The sequence below is a fragment of the Panthera onca genome, chromosome B3, assembly GCF_046562875.1.
Source record: "Panthera onca isolate mPanOnc1 chromosome B3, mPanOnc1 haplotype 2, whole genome shotgun sequence".
NCBI classification, from domain to species: Eukaryota; Metazoa; Chordata; class Mammalia; order Carnivora; family Felidae; genus Panthera; species Panthera onca.
In genome coordinates this window covers 6209938-6216250 of record NC_138344.1, presented here as the reverse complement: position 1 = coordinate 6216250, position 6313 = coordinate 6209938, and the positions used below count along the sequence as shown (strand labels likewise).

At 53.4% G+C, this 6313-nt stretch overlaps 1 long non-coding RNA gene across 1 annotated transcript; it reads left to right on the top strand.

Moving 5' to 3' along the window:
- The first annotated feature begins 1754 nt into the window (after window positions 1–1754).
- On the top strand, window positions 1755–5873 carry LOC132668691 (uncharacterized). The gene is made up of 3 exons (XR_009605702.3): window positions 1755–2266; window positions 3341–3448; window positions 4485–5873. It is a non-coding gene; the product is annotated as an uncharacterized LOC132668691 (long non-coding RNA).
- Window positions 5874–6313: the final 440 nt, after the last annotated feature.

Sequence of the window (6313 nt, the reverse complement as noted above, 5' to 3'; positions counted from 1 at the left end):
CAACCGGCAAGGGGAGCCTCGGGCTCGGGGCTCGCCTGCCCCCGGGAGCCCCCGCAGCTCCCCGCGTCGGGACCGGGGCACAGCGGCAGGGGGCGGGGGCGGGGGCGGGGGAGGTGGGCAGGGGCCCAGGAGCCCCGACCTCTGCGCATCCCATCGGTACCGGTACCGCGCAGCGTGCCTTTCCCCTTTTGGTCCTGGGACCCGAGACAGAAAAAGCCGGATTATCTGCCTCCCCCGCCCCCAAGAGAAACAAGAGAGGAATTCCTAGATAGTGATCGTGATCACCGCCATCACCACTGTCCCTTTTTTTTTTTCTGGTCACGAAAGTCATGTAGGGTCCATGAAAAACCAGGACAGTCTAAGAACCGGCCTACACCACAGAAGCCTGGAGAGCCGTGACAACTCAGTGCTGAGCGTGTGGTACCACGCATAGTATCCTGGAACAGAGAGAGGACGTTAATGGAAAAAATGGGGAAATCCTCAGAGAGTCTGAAGTTTAGTTGATAGCACTGGGCCCATGTGGGTTTCGTGGTTGTGACGGATGTACTCTGGGTAGTTAAGACGTTGGCAGGGGAAACTGCGTTCCTGGTATAGGGGAACTCTGTACTATCTTTGCAGCTTTTCTGTAAGTCTAAAATTATTCCTGAAAAAAAAAGGGGGGGGGGCATGGGGCGCCTGGGTGGCTCAGTTGGTTAAGAGTCAGACTTTGGCTTCAGGTCATGATCTCAAAGTTTGTGCATTCGAGCCCGGTGTTGGGCTCTGTGCTGACAACTCAGATTCTGTGTCTCCCTCTCTCTCTGCTCCTTCTCTGCTCGCGCTCTGTCTCTCTCTCAAAAATAGATAAACTTAAAACAATTTTGTAATAAAAAAAGGAAAAAAAGGGTATTAAGAAAACATATGTAAAAGATGATCAGAACAGTTAAGTTTTTCACAAGTTCGTTAAGCTTGATCGGGAATGGTCTGTTGGTCAATGTGTGTGATCTTGACAGGAGTAAACCATAGAATTTAAGTCAAACCTATGCTTTGTCCATATTTTGTCAAAATGTGATTTTCTAATTTTTCTTTAAAAAGGTAACACAAGTATACTGTAGAGATTTTAGAAAATACGGAAAGCACATGGGGCTCCTGGGTGGCTCAATCGGTTGAGTGCGTGACTTCAGCTCAGGTCATGATCTCACGGCTCGTGAGTTGGAGCCCTGCATCGGGCTCTGTGCTGATGGCTCAGAGCCTGGAGCCTGCTTCAGGTTCTGTGTCTCCGTCTCTCTTCACCCCTCACCTACTCACGCTTTGCCTCTGTCTCTCAAAAATAAATAAATATTAACAAAATTCAAAAAAAAGTACAGAAAACACAAAGAAAAAAACAAGAAAACTACCTGTAATTCCTCCACTAGAGGCAGCACCAATATGAGAGAAAGAGGGAGAGATTCATACTGTAATATTGACATATAGCTGCTTTATTCACTTAATATTTTGTAAACATCTTCTCATATCCTTGTTCTTTGACATCTTTTTTTTTTAACGTTTATTTATTTTTGAAAGAGAGAGAGAGAGCATAAGCAGGAGAGGGGCAGAGAGAGAGGGAGATACAGAATCTGAAGTAGGCTCCAGGCTCTGAGCTGTCAGCACGGAGCCTGACGTGGGACTCGAACTCATGAACGGTGAGATCATGACCTGATTCGAAGGTGGATGCTCAACCGACTGAGCCACCCAGGTGCCCCTAAACCTTTTAGATGTGCTCTAATTCTCAATGGAACCCTTGCAAGGTAGATAACGGAGCTCCATCCTACAGATGAAACTGAGTTGAGATTCAAACTCGGGGCTGTCCTATGTCACCACTCCATGCTGGTTGCCTCCTCTGGGCAGGGCAGAAGGAGGATTTGGTTGCAGATACGTGCACCCACTGCTGCAGAGAAAGACATCTAAGTGCATAGCAAAGGAAGACCGGAGGGCAGGAGGCAAGGGCTGGGGAAGTTTGGAGATGAAGTCGGTAGGGGCACAAGTTTCCTCTGGAGTCACCCATTTTCTGGGGTGGGGGGCCATGAGCTCCTGTAAGCCAGGGATATGTCTTACGTACAACCCTTTTCCCTTCCCACAGCGCAGTGGGGATGCAGAGGAAGAAGGATGAAGGAAGGGGAGAAGAATATTCTTTGAGTACCAACTGTGTTCCAGGCACTGTTCTAGGTGCTGGGAGGTCAATCATTGTCCACATGGAAATTGCTGGGGGGAGGGGCTGCCTGACAAAAGCAAACCAATAGAGAAGTACACGGTATGTGTGAGGGTGACAGGTGCCGTGCAGGAAAAGAAAATGGAGAGTGGGAGAGAGAGGGCTGGGAGCGTGATGTAAACAAAGTGGCCTGGGAAGGTCACATTGGGGGAGGGAGGGGGAGAGAGAAGGGACAGAGAGAGGACGGGAAAGGGGGAGAAAGGGAAGGAGGGAGGAAGGAAAATAGAGAAAGAAAGAAAAGATTCTTCCGCAGGCTCTAGTCCCACCTTGCCCCTGACCTGTAGGCATTACCCCTCAGCAGCATTTTGATGCGGCCGCACTTTCCAGAGCATCTGCCCCCTTGGTCTTGGTGGTGGACCGAGCTCTCAGTTTCCCCCGAATGGCCAGGAGTTTTATTGCTGGTGCCCCTGGCCGGGGGGGAATGGCTCTCAGAAACCTAGAAAAACAAAATCTCCTCCCAGAACATTTTCTCTCCAGCTACCAAGATAAGCCAGGCCAGCAGGCTGCCCCACCTTGGATGAGGCTGGTTCTCTGCTGAGTGTCTATGCTCCCTGGGTGATGGGAGCGCTGCAGCTGGGGCAGAAAGATGGCAGCTCTCTCCTCCGGGCCCCTTTCCACTTCCTCCTATCCTCAGTCTCCACTTTCATTCATTCATTCACTGATCTTTCTTCCTAGCACTGGCCTCACATTATCTGTTCCTAAGCCAGAATGTCAATCCCCAGGGGCAAGGGCCCCTAGAAGACAGCCTGGCTCAAGACAGTTGCTCATTAATGATTTTTTGAATGAGTGAATGAATGAATGAGCTTAATTTATTCAGCAATTAAGCATGTACAGAACACCTACTGAATACACAGCTCAGCCTCAGGCCCAAATAGCCTCACAAAGACACCCCCTAGTTTGTACTATGCGAGAGGAGGCACAAGGTGACTTGTCCCGGTAGTTAAAGCAGAATCAAGGACATTCCTGTGTAGCTGAGGAGAGCCTGGTGGGCACTGCTGTGATCAGGGTGGGCTTCATGGAATAGGCAGACCGGTCTAGGATTTGCAGAGTGCACAGGAGGTAGACCTTTCCTTCTCTGACCTCTGGCTTTTCTTCTCTCGCCTGCCCCCCATCCAGATGATTCCAGGCCACATCCCCGTCCTGACCTGGTACTTCCTGTGACCACCAACAGGCTGGAATTCTGGGCTCATCCCGAGACCAGGGTTCAAGAAACTGGCTGCTCAGGTCTGTCGGGCCAGAAAGGGGTTTGCCAGAGAAGCTAGCCACTTCCTCCTAAAATGTGGGTGACCTGACCAGTGGGGATGACAGATGGGGATGACAAATTGGGATGGTTCCCTCCCCAGCTGGAGAGACAGGGCGTAGCAGCTACATGGGCTGGCAGGGCTGGAGGCGGGGTGGGTGGTAGTGGTGTGGTTTGGGGCAGAGGTGATTCAGATTGTCCTGTTTGGGGTCAGGGTGTCCCTGTTCCAGGCACGGTGGCCTCTGCTGTCCCTGCACAGGAGAGGGAGCTATGCAGAGACAGTCACTGTCATTGCCCTTCCCTGTGCCCATCCCTCTGGGCAGATGGTCACAGCACCTTTGGCAGCTTTGGCCTTGGTCCCACGTCCAGCCTGAGGTTGCGGCAAGGGCACCAGTAGCCCAGGACTCACGAGTTCTTGGGGCCGGTCCCAGTCCCACAGATTCACTGGTGCACACGGCCCGTCCGGGCCTTGTTGGCTCCGTCTGCAAATGGGTCCTCTGTGTCTGTCCTGCTCTCTGCTCCCACCTGCTGTCATGCTCACAGCACAGCACCCGGAAGCTTAGCCCCTCGGCCCAGAAGTTCAAAGGGGCCGGGTCCTGAGAGCTGCCAGCTGGGTGTACTTGGGCAAGCGGCTTCACCACTCTGTGACTCCATTCTCCCACCCACACAGTGGTGTGCCAGCAGCCTCCCAGGGTGGTTAGGTCTGAATGACTCTAAGGCTTTCCACACGATGCTTTTCACACAGTGTGGCAGGTGCTCTCCGATGCCATGGGAGATGAATGGGAAAGTCCCTTGCGAGTCGTAGGGTCATAAATATAACCAGGGGTGGCTTCTCGGATGGCGGATGATGGCATTGTTCTTTGGTGCTCTTTGAAAAGCCTGCCCCCCTCCCGCCCCCCCCCCCCACCCCGGCCCCCGAGAGCGAGCGCCACGCCCTCCCCAGAATCACAGGGCTGGGAGCACGGTTTGGAGCCCCGGGAAGCAGTTCTGGCCACTCATCCTCTTTCTTCATTCCCTTAGAGCCGCAGACTGTACCACCGCCCCACGCCCATGGGGAGGTCTCCGGTGTGGCCGGGCCTGCCGGGAAGGGACAGGATGCAGACCTTTCTGCAAAGTTCTCTCCTCTGTGACCTCTTGTGGGATCGAAAGTAAGGCCACCAATAGTGGGAAACTAGACATCTCACTCACTCGGCCTGGAGGGCTGCTCCGACAAGGACACAGCATGTCGTCCGTGCTCCGCCTGCTAAAAACACTTACCGTCAATTTAATCAGGCGGAAACAGCAGACAGACCCAAATCGAGGGACGTCCTGCAAGACGACTGGCCTGGCTTCTTCTTCTTCTTTTTTTTTTTTTAAATATTTGTTTATTTGTGAGAGAGAATCAGAGCATGAGCAGGGAGGGGGAGCAGAGAGAGAGGGAGACACAGAAGCCGGGAGCAGGCTCCAGGCTGTGAGCTGTGAGCACAGAGCCCGACGCGGGGCTTGAACCCACGAACCGTGAGATCTTGACCTGAGCTGTAGTGTGCACGTATGCGTACAGAGAGAGGGGGCCAAAGTGGTAGATCCAGGTGAAGGGTACATGCGTGTGCATCGTACTAATTCTTGTAACTTTTCTGTACGCTTGCAAATTTGTCAACAAGAAGTTTGGAGGAAAGCCCTGCGGGGCTGTCATTGGAAGTCTCCAGTGTGCCTCCCCAAGGCCTGGGGCGCAAGCCCGGAGTCATAGGCTCAAGGGGAGTCTCCCACACACCCTCTGCCTGATTACAGTTCACACTCCGCATGCCCCACGGGGCCCTCTGTGTTCCCTACGGTCTAGAGGCCAGCACATATGTATTCAGCACCCACCCCCTGCCAGCACCCACTCCCTCCCTCCGTAGACGAGGCGCGGACACCTGAAGACGGGGTCCCCGTGTTTCCAGTGCACACGGTTCATGGGAGTCAGCTCGCATCACTACAGAGTCTGTTGTGGCTACAGGACCCAAAGACTCACAGCCAGATTGCCGGGGTCCAGGGCAAGGCGGAAGCAGACATTGTCACGGCAGCAGCTCTGTGAACTGGGAGCTCTGGGTGTTACAGTGTCACTTCCTCACAGTGGCTGACCACGCGGGAGGGATGTTCGGCTCATGTGTTTGTCTTCCACAAGGTGAGAAGTCTGGTTCCAACCGCTTGCCTACGTTTGTCACACGTTTGTCACACGGCTAAAGAATGGCACATCTGGAAAAGGAGGCGACGTGATGTCAGCCGTGAAGGGCTTTAACAAGCTGGTTTAGCGGAGCAGGGAGGTGGTTGGAGGAACAGCCTCAGGAGAGGGATGGAAGGATGAAGGTGTGGACGGCCTTGGCACGGGTGACATTTGGAGCCTCTCGGTGGTGGAGGCCGTCCTGTGCCTTGCGGGATATTGAGCAACATCCGAGCATCCTTTAAAAAAAAAATTTTTTTTTTAATGTTTATTTCTGAGAGAGAGAGAGAGAGAGTGAGCAAGGGAGGGGCAGAGAGAGAGAGAGAGGGAGACACAGAATCTGAAGCAGGCTCCAGGCTCCGAGCTGTCAGCACAGAGCCCGACGCGGGGCTTGAACTCATGTACTGCAAGATCATGACTTGAGCGGAAGTCAGACGCTTAACCGACTGAGCCACCCAGGCTTTTTTTTTTTTTTTTTTTTTTTAAAGCATCTAAGCATCCTTGATGCAGGTGCCGATAGCACCCTCCGCTCCTAGTTGAAACAACTGGAGATGTCTCCAGATGTTGCCAGACAATGGGGCGGAGCACCTACGCGCTGAAAAGGCAGCTCTTGGCCCAGCCCTGCTCCTGGCCGGAGCGCCGTGCCCCTGCTCCGGAGGTGAGCAGGTGG